The 27,061-nt window shown below is 48.3% G+C and overlaps 13 non-coding genes across 13 annotated transcripts; 8 read left to right on the top strand and 5 right to left on the bottom strand.

Annotated features, from left to right (window-relative positions):
- Window positions 1–891: 891 nt before the first annotated feature.
- On the top strand, window positions 892–963 carry TRNAQ-CUG (transfer RNA glutamine (anticodon CUG)). Its single transcript has one exon. It is a non-coding gene; the product is annotated as a tRNA-Gln (tRNA).
- Window positions 964–1,827: 864 nt separating this feature from the next.
- TRNAQ-CUG (transfer RNA glutamine (anticodon CUG)) lies at window positions 1,828–1,899 on the top strand. The gene has a single exon. It is a non-coding gene; the product is annotated as a tRNA-Gln (tRNA).
- Window positions 1,900–2,317: 418 nt separating this feature from the next.
- On the bottom strand, window positions 2,318–2,401 carry TRNAL-CAG (transfer RNA leucine (anticodon CAG)). The gene has a single exon. It is a non-coding gene; the product is annotated as a tRNA-Leu (tRNA).
- A 1,444-nt stretch (window positions 2,402–3,845) lies between these two features.
- On the top strand, window positions 3,846–3,917 carry TRNAQ-UUG (transfer RNA glutamine (anticodon UUG)). Its single transcript has one exon. It is a non-coding gene; the product is annotated as a tRNA-Gln (tRNA).
- Window positions 3,918–7,411: 3,494 nt separating this feature from the next.
- Window positions 7,412–7,483, top strand: TRNAQ-CUG (transfer RNA glutamine (anticodon CUG)). The gene has a single exon. It is a non-coding gene; the product is annotated as a tRNA-Gln (tRNA).
- A 1,952-nt stretch (window positions 7,484–9,435) lies between these two features.
- TRNAQ-UUG (transfer RNA glutamine (anticodon UUG)) lies at window positions 9,436–9,507 on the top strand. Its single transcript has one exon. It is a non-coding gene; the product is annotated as a tRNA-Gln (tRNA).
- A 489-nt stretch (window positions 9,508–9,996) lies between these two features.
- TRNAL-CAG (transfer RNA leucine (anticodon CAG)) lies at window positions 9,997–10,080 on the bottom strand. Its single transcript has one exon. It is a non-coding gene; the product is annotated as a tRNA-Leu (tRNA).
- A 2,816-nt stretch (window positions 10,081–12,896) lies between these two features.
- TRNAL-CAG (transfer RNA leucine (anticodon CAG)) lies at window positions 12,897–12,980 on the bottom strand. Its single transcript has one exon. It is a non-coding gene; the product is annotated as a tRNA-Leu (tRNA).
- A 1,976-nt stretch (window positions 12,981–14,956) lies between these two features.
- TRNAQ-CUG (transfer RNA glutamine (anticodon CUG)) lies at window positions 14,957–15,028 on the top strand. The gene has a single exon. It is a non-coding gene; the product is annotated as a tRNA-Gln (tRNA).
- Window positions 15,029–17,966: 2,938 nt separating this feature from the next.
- On the top strand, window positions 17,967–18,038 carry TRNAQ-CUG (transfer RNA glutamine (anticodon CUG)). Its single transcript has one exon. It is a non-coding gene; the product is annotated as a tRNA-Gln (tRNA).
- A 960-nt stretch (window positions 18,039–18,998) lies between these two features.
- TRNAL-CAG (transfer RNA leucine (anticodon CAG)) lies at window positions 18,999–19,082 on the bottom strand. The gene has a single exon. It is a non-coding gene; the product is annotated as a tRNA-Leu (tRNA).
- Window positions 19,083–22,022: 2,940 nt separating this feature from the next.
- On the bottom strand, window positions 22,023–22,106 carry TRNAL-CAG (transfer RNA leucine (anticodon CAG)). The gene has a single exon. It is a non-coding gene; the product is annotated as a tRNA-Leu (tRNA).
- Window positions 22,107–22,972: 866 nt separating this feature from the next.
- Window positions 22,973–23,044, top strand: TRNAQ-CUG (transfer RNA glutamine (anticodon CUG)). Its single transcript has one exon. It is a non-coding gene; the product is annotated as a tRNA-Gln (tRNA).
- The last annotated feature ends 4,017 nt before the right edge of the window (window positions 23,045–27,061 follow it).

The following is a 27,061-nucleotide window of genomic DNA, read 5'->3' as shown; positions in this document are numbered from 1 at the left end:
TTAGACTTCCTAACTAAATGGCACCCCAGTTTTAGTATCCAGGTTTTGGACCACTCACAGAGGCGATCCAAATGCGCCTGCAGTCTAAGACATCTCATTTCTATACAACATACATCATCACAGGCTTGAATGCGCTCACATGACATCACTTTTCAGTCTGACTACACCCGTTGGACGTTCATGGCATACCACCCTTTTCCACGAGGCACTTACAGGGGTCAACATTGTAAACAATGGGTTTGTCGCACGACTACCCGCTGTCGGCAATCACTTTTTCCCAGAATTACCCTCAACTGACTTTTTCAGCCAACAAAATCATTCCGATCTGATGTGCTTAGGTTCGCCGGCACACATGGAACATTCTCTTGATGACCGCTGTGTCTGAGCGTGTAAGGTGCATGTGCGACTGTGTAATGCGTATATGTGTGCGTTTGGTTAAGTTTTTTTGTTTGTGTGCATCGTACATTTATTGTTTTTAAAACTGGACTGTTTCCGTAATTGGGCTTTTTGACTGTGGAATGCTTCTGTCCTAAATAAACAAGTAAATGAATAAATCTCCAGGAGCGCAGTAACCTGCGATATGTGAAAAGTGGGCATGCGCATTTTTTCAGATTGATGAACACATTTCTTGTCACGCAGCGTAGCAGGTACACTGCTACTTGAGTTATAGAGCTGAGTGAGTGGCCGCCTCTGCCTATGCCCTTCTCATGTATTTGAACGCAGCTGACGCATTTGGACTTTTCATCACACGATAAAGCCGCTTATTTGTGTTATACCTAGCGGCGATCGCGAGGAGAATACGTATTGACGGCCGGAGGGCGTTGTGTGCTGGATTATCAGCGCGGAAGATAATGGGGTAATTTTTTGCATGCCATCATATATCTGGAGACCGGCCCCGTGGTGTAACGGTCAGCACTCAGGACTCTGAATCCTGCGATCCGAGTTCAAATCTCGGCGGGACCTGCAACGCCCGTAGTTTTGTGCATTCAACCGGATCGATTAAAGCGGACAGTGATTAAATGCCCGTGCGATTTTCACATTACGAGAGATGAGCACCCATCCGCATGAGTCATAACCACGTGAGGGATACGTGCTGAATGAGGTTATCATCGTCATCAGTGTATAGCGATGACGCCAGAATACCTGGAGACATTCTGCACCTCAGCATGCCAGGCTCAACCACTGAAGTCACGCCCGGGGAAAACCGATGAGTGGTGCACAATCGTCTATATGTTTTGCTAGATAGGCTGGAGTACGTGATATGCAGGGCTTTACCGGAGAAAAAAACGAGAGCATTCGACAGCAGAATTCTTGTCAGATGTGGGATTCGAACCCACGCCTGGAGAACCGGACTGCGACCTGAGCGCAGCGCATTGGACCGCTCTGCCATCATTACACATAGGGTGAACGCGAGCGAAAATTTGGGCTGTGCGTCGTTGGTGCATTCTTTCAATGGGTTGTTGCTTTTCGGTGTTTCACACACTTTCAGATTGGTAGACGCATTTCTTGCTATGCAGCGTGGCAGGTGTATTGCTGTTTGGGTTTCAAACCTGGAGACCTAACTGCCCATGCTCATCCCCCTTCTGGTGCATTTGGGTGCAGCAGAGGTTATCAGGTAGTCACAGCTTGGATCCAGGTTGTAAAATTAATCTGCATCCAGTCACTTGTCTGGTGATGTCGCATAGATACAACACGACCAACCCGACTTTTCGCATAGAGGTTTTCGGCAGGAGAACACGTCGTGGTGCCCGAAGGGCGATATATACTGGATTATCAGCATGGTCGATGATGGATAATTCGCTGCACGCAGTCACATCGCCACACGCCGGCCCCGTGGTGTAACGGTTAGCACTCAGGACTCTGAATCCTGCGATCCGAGTTCAAATCTCGGCGGGACCTGTAACGCCCGTAGTTTTGTACATTCAACCGGGTCGATCCACCTAAGACTACAGGGAGTCGACACTTCCGCGGCACGTAATGTGGGGGACATAATTGTGCTAAGGCGGACAATAATTGAAGTTCAGGCGCAAGACTTGTGTGATTTTCGGATTACGAGAGCTGCGCACTCAGCAACATGGGGATCACATGTTGGTTGAGGTTATCATCATCATCACGCATAGCGATGACCCCAGGAGGCCTGGAGCATTGCTGGGTCTCAGCCTGCTAGGCTCAACTACTTCAGTCACGCGCAGGAAAACTGATGAATGGCGCACAATCATCTATATGCTTTGCTAGGCAGGCTGAAGTACGTGATGTGCGGCGGAATGTGATAGATATGTGGATATGATATGCGGTGGCACCCGATACCGAAAAGCCATGTCAGAAGTGGGATTCGAACCCACGCCCGGAGAACCGGACTGCGACCTGAACGCAGCGCCTTGGACCGCTCGGCCATCCTGACGCACAGGATGAACGCGAGCGAAAAATTGGGCTGTGCGTCGTTGGACACTTTAGGGACATTTATGGACATTTCTGGTGAAAAAAACGAATGACAAACATTATTTTAAGACGGTGAAAAGCGACCCAAAGCGCACGTTGTGCCCGGTGTGTGTGCAACCGGTCTCAGTTTGAAATTTGCCCCACAACCGGACCCTGGCTGCTGCCAAAACCCGGTACTAGATGTAGCCGTGACATCCTTCGATTTCAAACTCGGGTGGGCATCGGTTGCTCCTTGTCCTGGTTTTACGTGATGTTCTTCGTGGTGATGATACTACGACAGTACGAATGTGGCCACAGGTCTCAGCATCGTTGTTAAGTGCCCATTGATCATATACTTAGAAGTCTGCGTGTTTTAGTCACCCTAGCTTTACTCTTGGAACGAGCAAACGAAAAGAAGGTACCATTAGGAAGCAATCATCCATTAATGTACCTATATTTTACTTGACCCAGGTATCGATTTGTCTATTGATATAACAGCCGTGGAAAATTGCGAGCAGTAGGGACGGGATGAGCACACCTTTCAACGCTTTGCAAACATTTCCTACAATGCAACTCCCCTGGTATAATGTTACTTGTGTTAAGAAGCTGGAGATAAGGGCCACCGATCCCCAAACCCCCTCCCCCATGTTTTCGTACATTTGGACACCGAATAGGTTGCCAGGCGGCATGTGCTGTGAATCTGGATCCCGATTATTACAGGATCCCGATGCTTCGCGTCCATCCCTCGGTGATATAACATGATCCTGCCGGCTATTCATATCATGCCGAACAGGCTGCTGCTGAACAGGCCCTGGCGACCGAAGGGCGTTGCATGCTTGATTATTAGAGCGGTAAGCCTGTGAGGGAACTCGCTGTCTGTTGTCTCGCTATCATCCACCGGCCCCGTGGTGTAACGGCTAGCACTGAGGACTTGGGCAACAATAGGTGCGTCTTGTCCTTTTTACCCTATTTTCCATGCAGTTCAGGCTTCGCACGGCATCAGTCCCTTGTCGCTGCTGCTACCGCGAAGAGATTTCATATTCCGTAACCAATATGACACCCACAGAAGCGCAGGAACCTGCCAGAATGGGAATGGACATGCACCTTTTCCGTATTGGTTTACATATTTCTCGTCATGCAGCATAGCAGTTTTCTGTCATTTCAGCTGTAAAAATGAGGGAGTGGTCGCCTCTGCCCATCCTCTTGTCATGCATTTGGACGCGGTTAACGCATTTCGACTTTTCATAGGATGATCAAGCCGCCAGTTCGTGTTTCCATTTCAGTTTAATTTCGATCGAAATCCAAATCGAAATCAATTTCGGAGAATATCTAAACAGAGCTTGCCACGGAAAATCTGTCGTGGATGATTTTTACGTAAAAGTAAGGAAAACATTCATTTACTGTCTGCTGTTACAGCAAAAAATGGCGGTCCCGTGGTGTAATGGTTAGCACTCAGGACTTTGAATCCTGCGATCCGAGTTCAAATCTCGGCGGGACCTGTCATACGCATGCTTTTGCGCATTCGACCGCGTCGATGAGCCCGAGACTACACAATTCCACTCCGTGACACGTGCCATGAGGAGAAATAATGGCATGTGCAAGCAAGCAAGCGAGCAGGTGCGTGAGCATTGTGCGTTTCTCAGATTACAAGAGCTGCGCGCTTGTTTGCTACACGTCTCGCCAGGCACTGGAGTAGATAGAGGGTCGCTAAATGCTAGAGTTTTGTGACTGTAAATTGTGGGAAGCGCGAGTCCGTAGAATTCCCTATGGTCCGTTATTAGCATGCTACAAGCGCTCACCTAATCCGTAAGCTCGTAACAGTGCACCTCCTATTGCAGGCGAAGATCTCTTGTCAAACCATGAAGTGTTATTATTCCCGGAGCAACCAGTTGAAATGGCACATAAACATGTGTGTTGCGCAACTGCTGAAAGAGCGAACAGCAGTGTCATATGGAAACAACGAAAAGTGAAACGACCATTATCGATGTCATAAGTGGGATTCGAACCCACGCCCGGAGAACCGGACTGCGACCTGAACGCAGCGCATTGGACCGCTCGGCCATCCTGACACATAGTGACTACGCGGGCGAAAAATTGGGCTGCGCGTCGGTGGCGGCTTCTTTCAATGATTTGTTGCAATTTGGTTAATCGACAATATTTGTGATGTCATTTAGGAAATTCCTAGTGAGGGCAATAAATGACAAACAGCATTCCAAGGCGGTGAAAAGCGCCTAATAGCGCAATTTGTGCCCGGTGTGTGTGCAACCGGCCCAGGTTTGAAGTTTGCCCCACAACCGGACCCTGGCTTCTGCCGAGATCTGGTGCTAGATATCGTCGTCACATCCTTCAATTTCAAACTCAGGTAGGCATTGGTTGGTGCTTGCTCTGGTTTTACGCGATGTTCTACATGATGATGATGATCAGACAGTACGAAGGTGGCCACAAGTCTCAGCATCGTTGTCAAGCATTCCCTGGCCACTTATTAATGCCTGCCAATTTCTATGTTTAAGTCGTCCGAGCTATACTTTTGGACCGGAAATACGAAAGGAGAGTAAAAAGAGCAAGTAACCATTTATTAATGTACGTATCTTTCACCTGACGGCGTATCCATTCGTCCAATGATACAACACCGGTGGGGGAATTGCGAGCGGTAGGGATGGGATAAGTACATCTTTATGCGAGTTGAAAACATTTATTACCATGCAACTCTCTCTGGTGCAATGCAACTCAACTCCCCCAACGTTTCCGTGTATTTGAATTATCCGAGTAGGTTGCCAGGTAGTATGTACTATGAATCTGAATCCTGGTTATAGGTTCCCTTTCTTTCCAGCCACATGTCTGCTGACATGACATGATCCAGCTGGCTGTTCCCATTATGCCCTGCGACTGAACGGGTCCTGACGACCGAAGGGCGTTGTTCGCCTGATTATCAGCAAGGTAGGCTTGTGAGAGAACTTGCTGCCTGTTGTCCCGTTATCACCCACCGGCTCCGTGGTGTAACGATTAGCGCTGATGATTTGGGCAATAATTGATGCGTTTTGTCCTTGTTTTCTCTATTTTTCATGCAGGTAAGGCTTCGAACGACACCAACTACTTAGCCACTAATGCTACCGCGAAGAGATTTCAGATTCCCTAACTAAATGACACCCCAGTTTTAATCTCCAGATTTTGAACCACTTACAGAGGCGATCCAAATGCGCCTGCAGTCTAAGACATCTCATTTCTATACAACATATATCATCACAGGCTTGAATGCGCTCACATGACATTACTTTTCAGCCTGACTACACCCGTTGGGCCTTCATGGCATACCGCCCTTTTCCACGAGGTACTTGCAGGGGTCGACGTTGTTAGCAATGGGTTTGTCGCACGACTACCCGTTGTCTGCAATCACTTTTTGCAAGATTCACCCTCAACTGACTTTTTCAGCCAACAAAATCATTCCGATCTGATGTGCTTAGGTTCGCCGGCACACATGGAACATTCTCTTGATGACCGCTGTGTCTGAGCGTGCAAGGTGCATGTGCGACTGTGTAATGTGTATATGTGTGCGTTTGGTTAAGTTTTTTTGTTTGTGTGCATCGTATTTTTATTGTTTTTAAAACTGGACTGTTTCCGTAATTGGGCTTTTTGACTGTGGAATGCTTCTGTCCTAAATAAACAAGTAAATGAATAAATCTCCCGGAGCGCAGTAACCTGCGATATGTCAAAAATGGGCATGCGCATTTTTTCAGATTGATGAACACATTTCTTGTCACGCAGCGTAGCAGGTACACTGTTATTTGAGTTATAGAACTGAGTGAGTGGCCGCCTCTGTCTATGCCCTTCTCATGTATTTGAACGCGGCTGACGCATTTGGACTTTTCATCACACGATAAAGCCGCTTATTTGTGTTATACCTAGCGGCGATCGCGAGGAGAATACGTATTGACGGCCGGAGGGCGTTGTGTGCTGGATTATCAGCGCGGAAGACAATGGGGTAATTTTCTGCATGCCATCATATATCTGGAGACCGGCCCCGTGGTGTAACGGATAGCACTCAGGACTCTGAATCCTGCGATCCGAGTTCAAATCTCGGCGGGACCTGTAACGCCCGTAGTTTTGTGCATTCAACCGGATCGATTAAAGCGGACAGTGATTAAATGCCCGTGTGATTTTCAAATCACCAGAGATGAGCACCCATCCGCATGAGTCATAACCACATGGGGGTTACATGCTGAATTAGGTTATCATCGTCATCAGTGTACAGCGATGACGCCAGAATACCTGGAGACATTCTGCACCTCATCATGCCAGGCTCAACCACTTAAGTCACGCCCGGGGAAAACCGATGAGTGGTGCACAATCGTCTATATGTTTTGCTAGATAGGCTGGAGTACGTGATATGCAGGGCTTTACCGGAGAAAAAAACGAGAGCACTCGACAGCAGAATTCTTGTCAGATGTGGGATTCGAACCCACGCCCGGAGAACCGGACTGCGACCTGAGCGCAGCGCATTGGACCGCTCTGCCATCATTACACATAGGGTGAACGCGAGCGAAAATTTGGGCTGTGCGTCGTTGGTGCCTTCTTTCAATGGGTTGTTGCTTTTCGGTGTTTCACACACTTTCAGATTGGTAGACGCATTTCTTGCTATGCAGCGTGGCAGGTGTATTGCTGTTTGGGTTTCAAACCTGGAGACCTAACTGCCCATGCTCATCCCCCTTCTGGTGCATTTGGGTGCAGCACAGGTTATCAGGTAGTCACAGCTTGGATCCAGGTTGTAAAATTAATCTGCATCCAGTCACTTGTCTGGTGACGTTGCATAGATACAACACGATCAAGCCGACTTTTCGTATAGAGGTTTTCGGCAGGAGAACACGTCTTTGTGCCCGAAGGGCGATATACACTGGATTATCAGCATGGTGGATTGTTAATTCCTGCATGCATTATCAGCATGGTCGATTATCAGCATGCTGTTAATTCGCGGCATGCAGTCACATCGCCACACGCCGGCCCCGTGGTGTAATGGTTAGCACTCAGGACTCTGAATCCTGCGATCCGAGTTCAAATCTCGGCGGGACCTCCAGCGCCCGTAGTTTTGTGCATTCAACCGGGTCGATCCACCTAAGACTACAAGGAGTCGACACTTCCGCGGCACGTAATGTGGGGGACATAATTGCGCTAAGGCGGACAATGATTGAAGTTCGGGCGCAAGCCTTGTGTGAGTTTCGGATTACGAGAGCTGCGCACTCAGCAACATGGGGATCACATGTTGGTTGAGGTTATCATCGTCATCACTCATAGCGATGTTCCCAGGAGGCCTGGATCATTCCTGGGTCTCAGCCTGCTAGGCTCAACTACTTCAGTCACGCGCAGGAAAACTGATAAATGGCGCACAATCATCTATATGCTTTGCTAGGCAGGCTGAAGTACGTGATGTGCGGCAGTATGTGATAGATATGTGGATATGATAAGTGGTGGTACCCAATACCGAAAAACCCTGTCAGAAGTGGGATTCGAACCCACGCCGGGAGAACCGGACCGTGACCTGAACGCCGCGCCTTGGACCGCTCGGCCATCCTGACGCATGGGGTGGACGCGAGCGAAAAATTGGGCTGTGCGTCGTTGGACACTTTAAGGACATTTTTGGACATTTCTGGTGAAGAAAACGAATGACAAACAATATTTTAAGACGGTGAAAAGCGACTAAAAGCGCGCGTTGTGCCCGGTGTGTGTGCAACCGGTCCCAGTTTGAAATTTGCCCCACAACCGGACCCTGGCTGCTGCCAAAACCCGGTACTAGATGTAGCCGTGACATCCTTCGATTTCAAACTCGGGTGGGCATCGGTTGCTCCTTGTCCTGGTTTTACGTGATGTTCTTCGTGGTGATGATACTACGACAGTACGAATGTGGCCACAGGTCTCAGCATCGTTGTCAAGTGCCCATTGATCATATACTTAGCAGTCTGCGTGTTTTAGTCACCCTAGCTTTACTCTTGGAACGGGCAAACGAAAAGACGGTACCATTAGGAAGCAATCATCCACTAATGTACCTATATTTTACCTGACCCAGGTATCGATTTGTCTATTGATATAACAGCCGTGGAAAATTGCGAGCAGTAGGGACGGGATGAGCACACCTTTCAACGCTTTGCCAACATTTTTTACAGTGCATCTCCCCCTGGTATAATATTACTTGTGTTAGGAAGCTGGAGACAAGGGCCACCGATCTCCCAAACCTCCTCCCCTTCTCCCCGTTTTCCTAAATTTAGACACCGAATAGATTGCTAGGTAGCATGTGCTATGAACCTGGATCCCGATTATTACAGGATCCCGATGTTTCGCGTCCATCCCCTGGTGATATGACATGACCCTGCCGACTATTCATATTATGCCGAACAGCCTGCTGCTGAACAGGCCCTGGCGAGCAAAGGCGTTGCATGCTTGATTATTAGAACGGCAGGTCTGTGAAAGAACTCGCCGTCTGCTGTCTCGCTATCACCCACCGACCCCGTGGTGTAACGGCTAGCACTGAGGACTTGGGCAACAATAGGTGCGTCTTGTCCTTTTTACCCTATTTTCCATGCAGTTCAGGCTTTGCACGGCATCAGTCCTTTGTTGCTGCTGCTACCGCGAAGAGATTTCATATTCCGTAACCAATATGACACCCACAGAAGCGCAGGAACCTGCCAGAATGGGAATGGACATGCACCTTTTCCGTACTGGTTTACATATTTCTCGTCATGCAGCATAGCAGTTTTCTGTCATTTCAGTTGTAGAAATGAGGGAGTGGTCGCCTCTGCCCATCCTCTTGTCATGCATTTGGACGCGGTTGACGCATTTTGACTTTTCATGACATGATCAAGCCGCCAGTTCGTGTTTCCATTTCAGTTGAATTTCGATCGAAATCCAAATCGAAATCAATTTCGGAAAATATCTAAACAGAGCTCACCACGAGAAATCAGTCGTGGATGATTTTTACGTAAAAGTAAGGAAAACTTTCATTTACTGCCTGCTGTTACAACAAAAAATGGCGGTCCCGTGGTGTAATGGTTAGCACTCAGGACTTTGAATCCTGCGATCCGAGTTCAAATCTCGGCGGGACCTTTCATACGCATGTTTTTGCGCATTCGACCGCGTCGATGAGCCCGAGGCTATATAATTCCACTCCGTGACACGTGACATGAAGAGAAATAATGGCATGTGCAAGCAAGCGAGCAAGTGCGTGAGCATTGTGCGTTTTTCAGATTACAAGAGCTGCGCGCTTGTTTGCTACACGTCTCGCCAGGCACTGGAGTAGCTAGAGGGTCGCTAAATGCTAGAGTTTTGTGACTGTAAATTGTGGGAAGTGCGAGTCCGTAGAATTCCCTATGGCCCGTAATTAGCATACTACAAGCGCTCACCCAGTCCGTAGGCTCGTAACAACGTACCTCTTATTGCAGGCGAAGGTCTCTTGTCAAACCATGAAGTGTTATTATTGCCGGAGCAACCAGTTGAAATGGCACATAAGCATGTGTGCTGAGCTACTGCTGAAAGAGCAAACAGCAGTGTCATATGGAAACAACGAAAAGTGAAACGACCATTATCTAAAATTATTGTCAGAAGTGGGATTCGAACCCACGCCCGGAGAACCGGACTGCGACCTGAACGCAGCGCCTTGGACCGCTCGGCCATCCTGACACATGGTCACCATGCGGGCGAAAAATTGAGCTGCGCGTCGGTGGCGGCTTCTTTCAATGATTTGTTGCAATTTCGTTAATCTACAATATTTGTGATGTCATTTAGGAAATTCCTAGTGAGGGCAATAAATGACAAACAGCATTCCAAGGCGGTGAAAAGCGGTTAATAGCGCAATTTGTGCCCGGTGTGTGTGCAACCGGCCCAGGTTTGAAGTTTGCCCCACAACCGGACCCTGATTTCTGCCGAGATCTGGTGCTAGATATCGTCGTCACATCCTTCAATTTCAAACTCGGGTAGGCATTGGTTGGTACTTGCTCTGGTTTTACGCGATGTTCTACGCGATGTTTTACGTGATGATGATGATCAGACAGTACGAAGGTGGCCACAAGTCTCAGCATCGTTGTCAAGCATTCCCTGGCCACTTATTAATGCTTGCCAATTTCCATGTTTAAGTCGTCCTAGCTATACTTTTGGAACAGAAATACGAAAGGAGCGTTAAAAGAGCAAGTAACCATTTATAAATGTACGTATCTTTCACCAGACGGCGTATCCATTCGTCCAATGATACAACACTGGTGGGGAATTGCGAGCGGCAGGGATGGGATAAGTGTATCTTTATACGAGTTGAAAACATTTGTTGCCAAGCAACTCTCACTGGTGTAATGCAACTCAGCTCCCCCACCGTTTCCGTGTACCGTGGACGCCGAGTAGGTTGCCAGGTAGTATGTACTATGAATCTGAATCCTGGTTATAGGCCTTTCTTTCCAGCCACATGTCTGCTGACATGACATGATCCAGCTGACTGTTCACATTATGCCCTGCGACTGAACGGGTCCTGACGACCGAAGGGCGTTGTTTGCCTGATTATCAGCACGGTAGGTTGTGAGAGGACTTGCTGTCTGTTGTCCCGCAATCACCCACCAGCCCCGTGGTGCAACGATTAGCGCTGATGATTTGGGCAATAATTGATGCGTTTTGTCCTTGTTTTCTCTATTTTTCATGCAGGTAAGGCTTCGAACGACACCAACTACTTAGCCACTAATGCTACCGCGAAGAGATTTCAGATTCCCTAACTAAATGACACCCCAGTTTTAATCTCCAGATTTTGAACCACTTACAGAGGCGATCCAAATGCGCCTGCAGTCTAAGACATCTCATTTCTATACAACATATATCATCACAGGCTTGACTGCGCTCACATGACATTACTTTTCAGCCTGACTACACCCGTTGGGCCTCTATGGCATACCGCCCTTTTCCACGAGGCATTTGCAGGGGTCGACATTGTTAACAATGGGTTTGTCGCACGACTACCCGCTGTCTGCAATCTCTTTTTGCAAGATTCACCCTCAACTACTTTTTCAGCCAACAAAGTCATTCCGATCTGATGTGCTTAGGTTCGCCGGCACACATGGAACATTCTCTTGATGACCGCTGTGTCTGAGCGTGTAAGGTGTATGTGTGACTGTGTAATGTGTGTATGTGTGTGTTTGGCTAAGTTTTTTCGTTTGTGTGCATCGTATACTTATTGTTTTTTAAAACTGGACTGTTTCCGTAATTGGGCTATTGTCTGTGGAATTCTTCTGTCCTAAATAAACAAGTAACTGAATAAATCCCCAGGAGCGCAGTAACCTGTGATATGTGAGAAGTGGGAATGCGCATTTTCCCGGATTGATGAACACATTTACTGTCACGCAGCGTAGTAGATACACCGTTATTTGAGCTGTAGAACTGAATGATTGGCCACCTCCGCCTATGCCCTTCTCACGCATTTGACCGTGGCTGACGCATTTGAACTTTTCATCACATGATAAAGCCAATTATTTGTGTTATGCCTAGCGGCGATCGCCAGGAGAATACGTATTGGCGGCCTGAGTGCAACGCCTTGGACCGCTCGGCCATCATTACATATGCTGTGAACGCGAGCGAAAATTTGTGCTGTGCGTCGTTGGTGCCTTCTTTCAATGAGTTGTTACTTTTCGGTGTTTCACACACTTTCAGATTGGTACAGGCATTTCTTGCTATGCAGTGTAGCAGGTGTATCGCTGTTTGGGTTTCAAAAGTGGAGACCTAACTGCCCATGCTCATCCCCCTTTTGGTGCGTTTGGGTGCAGCACAAGTTACCAGGTAGTCACAGCTTGGATCCAGGTTGTAGGATTCATTTGCATCCAGTCACTTGTCTGGTGATGTCGCACAGATACAACATGAACAACCCGACTTTTCGTGTAGAGGTTACCGGCAGGAGAACACGTCGTGGTGCCCGAAGGGCGATATATACTGGATTATCAGCACGGTCGATGATGGATAATTCGCCGCATGCAGTCACATCTCCACACGCCGGCCCCGCGGTGTAACGGTTAGCACTCAGGACTCTGAATCCTGCGATCCGAGTTCAAATCTCAGCGGGACCTGCCACACCCGTAGTTTTGTACATTCAACCGAGTCGATCCACCTAAGACTACTGGCATCCGACACGTATGTGGCACGTAATGTGGGGAACATAACTGCGCTAAGGCGGACAATGATTGAAGTTCGGGCGCAAGTTTTGTGTGATTTTCGGATTACGAGAGCTGCGCACTCAGCAACATGGGGGTCACACGTTGGTTGAGATTATCATCGTCATCACGCATAGCGATGTTCCCAGGAGGCCTGGAGCATTGCTGGGTCTCAGCCTGCTAGGCTCAACTACTTCAGTCACGCGCAGGAAAACCGATGAATGGCGCTCAATCACCTATATATTCTGCTAGGCAGGCTAAAGTATGTGATGTGCGGCGCTATGTGGTAGACATGTGGTGGTACCCAATACCGAAAAGCCCTGTCAGAAGTGGGATTCGAACCCACGCCCGGAGAACCGGACTGCGACCTGAACGCAGCGCCTTGGACCGCTCGGCCATCCTGACATATAGCGGTAGGAAGGGTGAAAAAGTGGGCTGCGCGTCGGTGGCGGCTTCTTTAAATGATTTGTTGCAAATTGGTTAATCTACAATATTTGTGATGTTATTTGTGAAATTCCCAGTGAGAGCACTAAATGACAAACGGCATTCCAAGATGGTGAAAAGCGCTTAATAGCGCAATTTGTACCTGGTGTGTGTGGGCAACCGATTTGATTCAGGTTTCAAGCCTGCCCCACAACGGGACCCTAGCTGCTGCCGAGATCTGGTGCTGGATGTAGTCGCCACGTCCTTCAATTTCAAATTCGGGTGGGCATTGGTGGTACTTTTCCTGGTTTTACGCGATGTTCTACGTGATGATGTTCATAAGACGGTACGTGCCCGCGGATCTCACCATCGTTGTCAAGCATTCACTGGCCACGTGCATATCAATTTCCATGTTTTAGCCGCCCTAGCTATACTTTTGGAACGGGACTGCGAAAGGAGAGTAAAAAGAGCAAGTAACCATTCACTCATGTACGTATATTTCACCTGATCCCGACATCCATTCGTCCAGTGGTATGACAACCGTGAGGAATTGTGAGCGGTAAGGATGGGATAAGGACATCATTACACAATTGTTTTACCATGCAACTCCCTCTGGTCTAATCTTACTTGTGTTAAGAAGTTGCAGGCAAGGGCCACCGATCCCCCAGACCCCATCCCCCTTCCGTTTCCGTGCATTTGGACGCCGAGTAGGTTGCCAGGTGGCATGTACTATGAATATGGATCGCGATTATAGGATCCCGCTGATTCCAGTCACTCACCTGGTGATATGACATGATCCAGAGGACTTTTCATATAATGCCGAACAGACTGCGACTGAACCGGTCCTGGGGACTGCATGGCGTTATATGCTTGATCATCAGCACGGTAGGCATGTGAGAGAACTTGCTGTCTGTTGTCCCGCAATCACCCACCAGCCCCGTTGTGCAACGATTAGCGCTGATGATTTGGGCAACAATAGATGCGTTTTATCCTTGTTTACTCTATTTTTCATGCAGGTAAGGCTTCGAACGACATCAACTGCTGAACTACTAATGCTACCGCGAAGAGATTTTAGACTCCCTAATTAAATGGCACCCCAGTTTTAGTCTCCAGGTTTTGGACCACTTACAGAGACTATCAAAGTGCGCCTGCAGTCTAAGACATCTCATTTCTATACAAGATATATCATCACAGGCTTGACTGCATTCACATGACATTACTTTTCAGTTTGACTACACCCGTTGGGCGTTCATGGCATACCGCCCTTTTCCACGAGGCACTTGCAAGGGTCCACATTGTTAACAATGGGTTTGTCGCACGACTACCCGTTGTCTGCAATCACTTTTTGCAAGATTCGCCCTCAACTGACTTTTTCAGCCAACAAAATCATTCCGATCTGATGTGCTTAGGTTCGCCGGCACACATGGAACATTCTCTTGATGACCGCTGTGTCTGAGCTAAGGTGTATGTGGGACTGTGTAATGTGTATATGTGTGTGTTTGGTTAAGTTTTTTTGTTTGTGTGTATCGTATACTTATTGTTTTTAAAACTGGACTGTTTCCATAATTGGGCTTTTGACTGTAGAATTCTTCTGTCCTAAATAAACAAGCAAATGAATAAATCTCCAGGAGCGCAGTAACCTGCGATATGTGAGAAGTGGGCATGCGCATTTTTTCAGATTGATGAACACATTTCTTGTCACGCAGCGTAGCAGATACACTGTTATTTGAGTTATAGAACCGAATGAGTGGCCGCCTCTGCCTATGCCCTTCTCATGCATTTGAACGCGGCTGACGCATTTGAACTTTTCATCACATGATAAAGTCGATTAGTTGTGTTATACCTCGCGGCGATCGCCAGGAGAATACGTATTGGCGGCCGGAGGGCGTTGTGTGCTGGATTATCAGCGCGGAAGATAATGGGATAATTTTCTGCATGCCGTCATACATCCGGAGACCGGCCCCGTGGTGTAACGGTTAGCACTCAGGACTCTGAATCCTGCGATCCGAGTTCAAATCTCGGCGGGACCTGTCGCACCCGTAGTTTTGTACATTCAACCGGGTCGATCCACCTAAGACTACAGGCATCCGACAATTCTGCGGCACGTAATGTGGAAACATATTTGCGCTAAGGTGAACGATGATCGACGTTCGGGTGCAAGTCTTGTGTGAGCTTCGGATTACGAGAGCTGTGCACTCGGCAACATGGGGGGTCACATGTTGGTTGAGGTTATCATCGGCATCACGCATGGCGATGATCCCAGGAGGCCTGAAGTATCGCTGGGTCCCAGCCTGCCAGGCTCAACTCTTTCAGTCACGCGCAGGAAAACCGATGAGTGGCGCACAATCATGTATATGTTTTGCTAGGCAGGTTGAAGTACGTGGTGTGCGGCGCTATGTAATAGGTATGTGGATATGATATGTGGTGGTACCCGATACCGAAAAACCATGTCAGAAGTGGGATCCGAACCCACGCCCGGAGAACCGGACTGTGACCTGAACGCCGCGCCTTGGACCGCTCGGCCATCTTGACGCACGGGGTGGACGCGAGCGAAAAATCGGGCTGTGCGTCGTTGGTGCCTTCTTTCAGTGAGTTGGTACTTTTCGGTCCCAATCGGCAATATTTTTGATATTATTGAAGGACATTTCTGGTGGCGAAAACAAATGACAAACAACATTTCAAGACGGTGAAAAGCGACTAAAAGCGCAGGTTGCGCCTGGTGTGTGTGCAACCGGTCCCAGTTTGAAATTTGCCCCCACAATCGGACCCTGGCTGCTGCCAAAATCCGGTACCAGATATAACCGTAACATCCTTCAATATCAACTTGGGTGGACATTGGTTTGTATTTGCCCTGGTTGTACGTGGTGTTCTTCGCGATGATGATCATAAGACAGTACGAAGGTGACCACAGGTCTCAGCATCGTTTTCAAGCATCCATTGATCATATATTCTTTAGTTTGCATGTTTTAGTCGTCCTAGCTGTACCTTAGAATGAGCAAACGAAAAGAACGTAAAAAGAGCAAGCAATCATCCATTAATGTACCTATATTTTCCCTGACCTAGGTTTTGATTTGTCTATGGATATAACAGTCGTGGAAATTGTTAGCGGTAGGGACGGGATAAATACATTTTCAACGTTTTGAAAGTATTTCTTAGCATGCAACTCCCTCTGGCCTAATGTTACTTGTGTTAAGAAGTTGGAGGCAAGGATCACCGATCCCTTCAAACACCCTCACCGCTCCCCCTCCCCCGTTTCCGTGCAGTTGGACACCGAGTAGGCTGCCAGGTAATATGTGCTATGAATCTGGATCCTGATTATAGGATCCCGTTGTTTCCAGTCACTCGCCTGGTGGTATGACATGATCCAGCCCACTTTTCATATTATGCCGAACAGCCTGCGGCTGAACAGGCCCTGGCTACCGAAGGGCGTTATATACTTTATTATCAGCACGGTAGACTTGCAGGATAATGCACTGCCCGTTGTCCCGTTATCGCCCACCGAACCCGTAGTGTAACGTGTAGCACTGAGGACTCTGATTCTTGTGATCCGAGTTCAAATCTTGCCGAGATTTGTCTCGCGCATGGCTTTGTGTATTCAGTCAGGTTAATTAGCCTAGGACTACTGGAAGCAACACTCACGTGGCACGTTATGTGGGAATACCATTGCGCAAAGGCGGGCACTGCTGAAGTCAGGGCGCAAGTCTCGTGTGGTTCTCAAATTGCGAGAGATGCACACTTGCGAGAGATAGCGGTAGCTTAGCGCCTTCTCCAGCGCCACTGGTTTGTGGGTTCGGTACCTTTCTCCCAAACAGAGCATGGGTGAAAAGGTGGCACTCACTCCGTGTTCAACAGTCCTCTCGTTTGCAAACACACTCTACTTTTAAGTATAGCTTGGTTGTAATAAGTTTTAAATGCGAGATTATCGTGCCAAGTCGTAAGTCATGTGCTGATTGAGAGCAAACTGCAGCGATATTGATGGCCAAGCATTTCTTCATCAATAAAGAGGGGAGGGTGGAGCCCATGTTATCATCACCGTCAAAGCATAGCGAAGACGCCAACAGACCTGGACATATTCTTAGGGTCAGCCTGTCCTGCTTTATCAAGGCAGCCACGCCCGTGGAAACCTGAGGGCTGGCACGTAGTCATCTGTATATCTAGTAACATATGCTGAGGTGAGTGCTGTGCAACGCTATGTGGGAGGAATAAAACGAGAGCACTCGATATCGAAAAGCCACGTTAGCAATGGAATTCCAACCCACGCCCGGAGATCGGAGACGCAACCTGAACGCAGCGCCTCGGACCGCTCGACCATCCTGACACATGAGAGTCAGGGTGAATAATACCATTGGTGCTTCGGCTGTGGCTTTGGCTTGATTTGTCGCCATTGCGTGTCGACCTTCTATGTAAGTGGTCTACAGGTGAGGCAACTCGTGGCGTAAATGACAACAGTGGATTCGCTTTGTCCTTATTGACTCTGTTTTCAATGCTGTTCAGATAGGGTATGGAAACAGACCCGTCTCTACCTTTGCTACCGTGAAAAAGTTTACATCTGCTTACTTACATGACAAGGACGGGAGCACAGAAGCCTGCGAGAAGTGGGAAATGGACATGCACACTTCTTACGTCGCTAAACACGTTTCTTGCCATGCAGCGTAGTAGTTATACTGTCATTTGAGTTGTCATACTAGAGAAGAGATCGTCTCTGCCCATACCCCTCTCGTGCATTTGGACACGGTACGGATGATCTGAGAGTATAAATACGGAACCGGGCTGTGAGATTCATTTGTATCGTGCCCCTGGTCTGGTGATGCCGCACAGACACAGCGTGATAAAGTCGAATAGTCGTGTTATACCTACAGGTCTTCGAAGAGCAAATATGTTATGGCGGCTAAATAGCGTTGTGTGATGAATAATCAGCACTGTAGATGATGGAATAATTCGCTGAATGCTGCCTTAATGCAACATGCCGGCCCCGTGGTGTAACGGTTAGCACTCAGGACTCTGAATCCTGCGATCCGAGTTCAAATCTCGGCGGGACCTGTCTCGGATGTAATTTTGTGTATTCTATGCGATTATGTTCATGCTTATTGAAAGTAAAGTAGAGCGTTGATCTGGTTGCGGATCCAGGGGACCAGCCGGACCACGGCCGGTCAAAATGCCGAAAGTTGGGCAAAAATGTACTACGCAAATGGTTAAGGGCATTTATGAGGAATGTTAGATACATAGGTAATACAGTAGTGTTAGCCTTAACTGTGATCGAATTACCAAAAAAGTTCACTGAAACGGAAAAGGCACACATTCATTGCGTTCTGAGAAAATTTTGGCAATGCTCGCTACGGGACAATCATGTAAGAAATTCCTGGACGTAAAAGGATTTTTTTATTTTCTGCCTGCTTTCACGCCGCTTAAGGTGCAGCCGTTAACAGTCAGAATTTTGAATCCTTTGATCCGAGTTCGAATCTTGATGGGACCTGTCATCTCCACGCTTTTATGCGTTCGGCCGCGTTGATGAACCCAACACCAGAGGAACACCTCCGTGGATCGCGGCCTGGAGGGACACAATTGCTCTAAGGCGGCCTGTGCTGATGTCATTGCGCAAGTTCCTTGTGTTTTTTTTCAGATAAGAAGAGATCCGTCCTTGTTTGTTACAACATCTTGCGAGATACTGGCGTGGCTAGATGGTTTGCAGTCAAGAGTTTTGCAACTTTGCAAATTGCGAGGAGCAGGAGCTCGAAGAGGCCGTTATGGCTCGTAGCGCATATGTTACTAGCCCCCCCCCCCCCCCCGCCCCCCCCCCCTCCCACGTAGGCTCTTAGCGACCGATCCCCCTCCAAACGCAAAGGTGTCTTTAAAAGTGCCAAATAATGAGCTGCAGTCATGCCCAGAGCAGCCCGGTGAAATGGCACGCAAACATGTATGCCTGGATATATATTCTAAAAAAGTGATGAGCGGTGCTGTACGGAAGCAACGACATATAAAGCATCCGGAATCAAAAGTAGCTGTCAGAAGTGGGATTCGAACCCACGCCCGGAGAACCGGACTGCGACCTGAACGCAGCGCCTTGGACCGCTCGGCCATCCTGACGCCATGAACGCATTTCCGTTGCTTCATCAAAAATAAACATGCGATGATTTGGGTGGAGGTTGCTGGAGCACTGTTTGCTGCCGGGAACGATTTCGGAGAAGGCATCAGTTGTATCAGTACCTAATTTGATCGCGCAGTTTTGGCGCACTGACGGTGGATAACAATGGACATAAAGTTAACTGAAAAAATATATTCAAAATTGAAAGATGTACAATTCGTGTAGTTTTATGAAAACAAAGCATAAAAGCTAGACCCGTAATATCACATATGCGCACCAAATTTGCACCCCAGCTCTCTGCTTCTGTTACAAACAATAAATAGATCCAATCAAGCGTGTGAATGAACTGCGCCGCTTATATATCACGCACCCTCATCCAAACTCCTCAGAAAAAACATCTTCCATTCCTGATTAGGTTGGAGAAAGTTCGGGGCGAGTTTTGAAGACCCTGGAGGATGTCGAAGGGGCCACGGGAACGATCAGAAAAGTTTGGAGGAGTTTTACAGGAAACGTTCGTATTTGAGAACGTTGAAGCAAACATCAAGCATGATGAAACAAGTTAACTTAGGACTATTGGTATACCTTTTAAGTGGATAAGTCTGCTCTAGGCAGCACAAGTCTCTGTTTAGTGAATTTGCTCCCCAATGTGTCATGGTTTGATTACGTTATCGTGCCTTGCATGCCATTGATTGAGAGCTAATTGACGGCCGTTATATCCGGAAATCGTCCCCACGAATGCCAGATATGACGCCCCGGCAAGTATATTTATTTTGGCCTTAATCACCGCATGGCCCACGGAATGACAGGATGCGAATGACGTTATTATAACGTCATGAATGACAAGTTGACTTCGAATTGCTCTTCCCAATACACCTCTTCCCCTTTTCGAGGATGTGTGGCTCGGAAACTAGAGCGGCCTAGGCCTTAAGAAAGGCAGGGTTGTGAACAGTACCAAAGGGTCCTTAAGATGGCTATTTCAATTCAAAACCTCATTTAAATGCGGAGCGCAGTCTTAAATGAGGTGAGGAGGTTAGAGGAGCGACGGAAACAGGCCACATGAGAAATACGGAAGAAGCAATTCCTCAAGTTTTGGGGGCGGTAATGGATTGATTTCTCGTCATTGCGTTTGAGCGGTCCCTCCAAGTGATATCATTTTCACACTGCTTTCAGATGAGGAAACGAGATAGCCAACAAAGAGGCAGCTAGGATGTCGCGCAGAAGGGACTGAATCGGGTCATAGCGCGGCCTTCCAGCCAGGGGATCACCTCGTCATCACTGTATGCGGGAATGGATCCAGGTGGGGGGCAACTAGGCTATGACCAGCGCTGTTGTTTTCTAGGCCAGTTGGAGGGGTGTCTAAGACGATTGAATTTTACGCAATTAGGCTATGACCAGCGGTGTCATTTTCGAAATCGGTTGGAAGGGGCACTGAGCCTATCAGTTTTACCCAACTTATCACCAAATCATAGCATCTTGCCAGATTTCGGCCACCCTGATTTGCGTCATGATTTCAAGATCAAAGCCCCGTGGTGTAACGGTTGGCAATCAGGACTCTTCACCCTGCGACCCGAGTTCAGATATCGGCGGGACCCTGCCATATTCGTGGTTTTGTGCATTTAGCTGCGTCAATAAGCGCAAGACTACCGGAACTGAGCGCAAGACCACCGGGGATACATTGCATTACGGCGGGCAGGCTCAAGTCAGTGCGCAAATCTTGTGTGGTTCTCAAATTGAAAGAGACTCGCGCTTATCCTGCTGCACGGCGTGCTAGGCACTGCCGTGGCCAGAACATGGCCTTCTGTGGCTGTAAAATCGCGAGAAGAGCGGAGAAGACAGCTGTTCTTTCCACGGTATCTTCCAACGAACCCCGTGGCCAGCGAGCAGGTCTCTGTCCGTGTCACATTGGGGACTACCATCAGCCGCGCGAAGCCCGCCTCACATGGCGCGAAGCACGCGGCTCCTGCCGATGGTACATGGCAGGGGGTTTCGTTTTTCGGCACGCCTGTGGGACAATCTTGACCACACGCTTGCTGTCAGGATCCCCGCCGCATCGCGTATGCAAGCAGCGGGCCTGTCTCGATTTGTCTGGTCGAGTGGTTAGAGGAGTGCTTTGGTGACATAGAGCGAGACCGTGCCCTCGTGGCAGGTCACCGGATCAAGAGGTCAAGATAAAGGCAGCTTATGCCCTTAAACCCACCGCCGCTGGCGCTGGTTGGCACTGGTTTAAGACAGCAACAGGGCGCACAGTCCCCAGTGGCCGCCACTTCCCGACCCCCGTCCATATTAGCACGTGTACTGACCAACCGCACTCCCCGAGGTCGTCGTAAGTGCCTTTTAGATGAAGTATGGGCTCCAGTCCAACCACACATATTGTTTTGTCGTAAGTCGAATATGCCACACTTAACACAGTATCGGTGTTAACGTTTATATGGCTCAAGGACATTGCCGGCAGATCAGCCACATAATTTGCGGAAAGACGATCAGTTTGACGTCGCTGGAGTCGACAGTTTAAGATGAGAGTGTGATGTCCTGTTCAGTTGTGCGGAGAGACAACCAGACCCCTAAACGTTGAGATAAGTTGGGTTAAACCGTGGAGAAAACATTTTGTAGTGCATTTTGGGCCAAGTTACCCAATTTTTCCCCTGAACCTCGAGTCCTAACTTGTTTTGCGAAGCTGGATCCCTTACTCAAGGTTAACATAAACATCAATTGTTTTACGTCTTTTAGCAAAGTGACTGAGAGCACGGCAGTGTGGACCGTGGCGAGCATTGAGGAGTGCGAAGATTTCGTAGCAAAATTCTGAACATGATGGTGAGCAAGTGGACACACAGCAGAGCACAAGAAATAGCAGGTTGAAAAGCATTTGTTGGATTCGATATGCAGGAATTAGTGATAAGTAAATTGGCAATGCTCTAATTACAACAGTTACACAAAAGATCCAATGTCAGAAGTGGGATTCGAACCCACGCCCGGAGAACCGGACTGCGACCTGAACGCAGCGCCTTGGACCGCTCGGCCATCCTGACGCGCTGGTTCAAGCGAGCGAAAAATTTGAGTGAACGGTGACTGGTTCCGTGGAATGGCTTGCTACGATTGGATTGCAGTCGACATTATTAGTAATGTCATTTAAAGGCGACAGTTGCTTGTCATTTGCTGTCTAGCAGGGACAGCGAATGCAAGCATCCTTCCAAGCGGCGGAAAACTACAAACAGAACAATTTTTGCTCAGCATTTGTGCAACTGGCCCCAAATTTGGAAACCGCAACTACGAGCGGGCCCAGTCATCTCCCAAGATCCAGTGCTGGATTCGGCCGTTACCATTCAATCAATCCAGTTCGGTGGGCTTTGGCTGGTTCGTGTCCTCTTTTTGAGTGAGTTTCTGCGTAATCATGATGATAAGACAGTGCGAATGTGGCCGCAATTCTCAGCATCGTTGTCAAGTATCGAAAGGCCGAATAGTTAATAATTGGCAGGTTTTAGTCGCGCCAGCTATGTTTTTGGAACGATTCTACGAAAAGAACGTAGACATCATTCACTTGTATATTTATGTTTCACATGACTTAGGTCTCAATCAGACAAATAATACGACACCCTATGGATTGTAGAAAGCTACAAGAGTTAAGAAACGGACAACTACACGTTACAATATTTTCAAAACACTTCCCACCATGCAACTTCTCCCGTTCCAATGTTAATTATGTCAAGAAGCTGGAGGGAAGGGCCTAACCCCCACTGTTTCCGTGTATTTGGACACCGAGCAGGCTGCAAGTCATATAATGCCCAACAGCATGCGACTGAACTGGTCTTGGCGACTGAATGGCGCTGCGTACCTGGATTAACAGCACGGTATATGATGGGATAATTTGCTGCATGTCATTACACCGCGGTAAACCGGCCCCGTGGTGTAACGGTTAGCACTCAGGACTCTGAATCCTGCGATCCGAGTTCAAATCTCGGCGGGACCTGTCTCGGACGTGGATTTGTGCATGCCACGTGATTACGCTCATGTTTAGTGGAAGTTATTATAGCAATGATCGTGGGTCTAGCTGGGGACCCAGAAGGCCAACTGGGCCATGGTCCGTCAAAATGATAAAAGTTGGGCAAAAATACATATTACACAGATTGTTCAGGCCTTTTAGTACGAATACTGCAATAAAGGTGGCACATTAGTGTTGGCCTGAGCTATTCTGGAATAACCAGGAGAAGGGAGAGATACATGCAACGAAAAACACACTTATTGAGTTCCAAGAAAATCTAGGCAACACTCTCTACGGGAAAACCATATCATAAACTTCCTCGACACAAAAGGAAGGAACACTTTCATTTGCTGCCTGTTTTATACCACTTGTGGACGGCTCCGTGGTGTAATGGTTAACAGTCAGGACTTTCAATCCTGTGGTCTGTGTTCAAATATCTGCTGTACTTGTCCACATCCATGCTTTTGCGCATTCGGCCGGGTCGTTGAACCCAACGCTAGATGAATCAGCAATTCCGTGGCATGTGACCTGGAGGGATGCAATCACGCTGAGTAGGCCTGTGTGGGCGGGTCTGGTGTTTCTCAGATTACAAGAGGTGTGCCCTCGTCTGCTACGTATCTTGCCAGGTACTGGCGTGGCTAGAAGGTTTAAAGGCTAGAGTTCTGCGACTGTGTAAATTACGAAAAGCAGTAGCTCGCAGAGACCCTAAATATGGCTCAGAGCTCATATGTTATTTGCCGCCGTTCCCCGTTCCCCACGAGAAGCCCTTAGCAACCGATCTCCTTTTAAACACGGAAGTGTCTTGTCAACTCATCAGCTGTAATTGCGCCAAGAGCAGCGCGGTGGAATGGCACGTAATATGAGTGACTGGATACGTATGCTGAAAAAGCGATGAGCGGTGCTATAACGGAAGCAACCAAGCGCATCCCAGCCGGAGTTGAAGAGCACTGGCGGAAGCCGGATTCGAGCCCACGCCCGGAGAACCGGACTGCGACCTGAACGCAGCGCCTTGGAACCGCTCGGCCATCGTGACACCATTAGTGCGCTGCCGTCGCTCCTCCAAATGAACAAAACAAGCAAACAAATGAGATATTCTGGAGGAGGTTGGAGGAACGGTGAGGTCCGCTCAGACGGAAACAGCGTCGGAAGAGGCATCACCTGTACCACCAGTGCCCAATTTGGCCACATGGTTTTCGCGCACGGACGGCGAATAGCAATGGTCGTATAGTGTACTGAAAAGACGCATACAGATTCGGAAAATGTACGGTATTTATAGTTTTAAGAATACGAAACTATAAAAACAGATTTGATATATCATGCATGTGCACAAATTAACGTTCCAGTACTCTGTTTCTGTTAGTGTAACACATCGGGCCAATGAAGCATGTGAGTAAACAGCGCTGCTTATGTCTCCCACACCCTCATCCAAACTTGTCCGAAAAAGACAGCTTTTATTCCGGACTAGATTGGAGGAGGTTCGGGGCGAGCTTTGAGGAGCTTGGAGGAGGCTGGAAGAGCCACGGGAACGATCAGATTAGTATGGATGAGCTTTAAAGCAAATGGTTCATATTTGAGGGCGCTGAAGCAAACATCAAATGTGATAAAACAAGCTAACTTAAGACTATTGGTACACTTTTTAGGAGGAAAGTCTGCTGTAGACAGCACAATGCTCTGTTCAGCAAATATTCCCCTCAATGTGTCACGGTTTGATTATATCATCGTACCTTGCATAGCATTGATTGAGAGCCAATAGCGGCCGTTATATTCCAAAATCGTGCTCAAGAACGCCAGATATGAACGCCTCTGCATTTTATTTTTCTGCTGTCTATTTCTTGTAATCGCCGCATTAGCTTGGAATGACAGGATCCAATGACGTTATTATGACGTTATGAACACGAAGGTGAGTTTGAAAGACTCCCCCCCCCCCCCCTGTACACCTTTCCCCATTTTCGCTGGTGTGTAGCTCGGAAACTAGAGATGCTTAGGTTTTAAGAAAGGCAGGAGTGTTAACAGCACAGAAAGGTCCTCAAGGTGGCTATTTCAGTTCAAAACCTCATTTCAATGCGGAACATAGCCTTTGATGAGGTAAGAGAAGGTTAGAGGAGCGACAGGAACAGGCCTCATGAGAAATGAAGAAGAAAAAGGCATTCAAGTTTTGAGTGGGGCGATGGTTGCTTTGCCATCATTGCGTTTCAACCGTCCCTAGATGTGATATCCTTTAACGATGCTTTCAGATGAGGGAACGAGACGATCAACACTGGAGAGGAGCCGACGACCAACAGTGGAGCGGATGATATGAGCAACGGTGGAGCGGAGACAAGATGACCAACAGTGGAGCGGAGGCGAGATGACCAACAGTGGAGCGGAGGCGAGATGACCAACAGTGGAGCGGAGACGAGATGACCGACAGTGAATTGCATTACGGCGGGCTGTGCTCTAGTCAGTGCGCGAATCTTGTGTGGTTCTCAGATTCCAAGAGATATGCGCTCATCGTGCTATATAACCTGCCAGACACTGCGATGGATAAAGGATCGCCTTCTGTGGCTGTAAGATCGCGAGAAGAGCGGGGAAGACAGCTGTTCTTTGAATGGTGTCTTTCAACGAACCCCGTGGCCAGCGAGCAGATCTCTGTCCCTGCCATATACATTGGACCACCATCAGCCGCGCGAGGTCCGCCTCACGTGGCGCGAAGCACGCGGCTCCTGCTGACGGTACATGGTAGAGGTTTCGTTTTTTGACACGCCTGTGGAACAGTCTTGACCACACGCTTGCTGTCAGCATCCCCGCCGTAGCGCGTACGCAAGCAGCGGGCCTGCCTCGATTTGTCTGGTCCAGTGGTTACAGGAGTGCTTTGATGATTTAGAGCGAGACCGTGACCTCGTGGCAGGTCACCGGACCAAGAGGTCAGGGTAAAGGTAGGCCGTGTCCTTGAACCCACCGCCGCTGACGCTGGTTTGCATTGGTTTAATACCGTAATAGGGCGCTCAGTCCCAAGTTTGCGTCATTTCGCTACTCCTGCTGTCTGTTTCGCTATGGCTGTTTCATTGCATTGACTTGTTACGATTGGATTGGAATCGACGATATTAGTGGTATTACTCTAGCGGTGACAGTTAATGATAGGCAGCTTTCCAAAGCGGTGGAAACATCAAACAGAACAATTATTGCTGGGTATTTGTACATAGCCCCAAATTTCGAAACTACCCCACAACCGGACCTTGGTTGCTGCCACGATTCGGTGCTAGATGCAGCTGTGACATCGCTCAAGTACAAATTCGGGTGAGTATTGCTTGGCTCTTGTCCTGGTTTTGCATGATGCTCATCGTGATGCTGATTATAAGACGGGACAAATGTGGCCGCGGATCTTAGTATCGTCGTCAATCATCCACCGGCCAAAAACTTGTTAGTTAACAGGTTTTCGTCGTTCCGCCATGCTTTTGGAACGATTCTACGAAAAGAGCCAAAGAAATCTTTCATTTATGTGCCTATGTTTCACATGGCCTAGGCATCAACTAGTCCAAGGATATGGCACCTTCAAGGTTATGGGGATTGGGTAGAGGTGAGAAGGGGGATAGTTATTGTCGCAATGTTTTCAAAACGCTTCTTATCATGCAACTCCCCACGGTCAAATGTAAAATATGTTGGAAAGATGGAAGGAAGGGCCACCGATCTACCCCTCCCCTTCCCCATTTCCGTGTATTTAGACATCAAGCGGGTTAACAAGCAGTATGGAGTATGGACCTGGATCCCGAATGTGGGGCCCTTCGTTTCCAGTCACTCGTCTGGTGATATGACGTGGTCCGGCCGACCATTCATATTATGTCCAACAACCTGCTATGGAACAGGTTTTGGCGACCAAAGGGCGTTGCTTGCCTGGATTATCAGCACGGGAGAAGTTGGGAAATTCGCCGCATGCTGTCACACTGCGTTATACCGGCCCCGTGGTGTAACGCTTAGCACTCAGGACTCTGAATCCTGCGATCCGAGTTCAAATCTCGGCGGGACCTG

The sequence above is a fragment of the Pollicipes pollicipes genome, unplaced genomic scaffold (genome assembly GCF_011947565.3).
Source record: "Pollicipes pollicipes isolate AB1234 unplaced genomic scaffold, Ppol_2.1 Scaffold_2686;HRSCAF=3144_pilon_pilon_pilon, whole genome shotgun sequence".
NCBI lineage: Eukaryota > Metazoa > Arthropoda > Thecostraca > Pollicipedomorpha > Pollicipedidae > Pollicipes > Pollicipes pollicipes.
The sequence above is the reverse complement of the archived record's forward strand: the minus strand, read 5'-3'. Positions and strand labels throughout refer to the sequence as shown.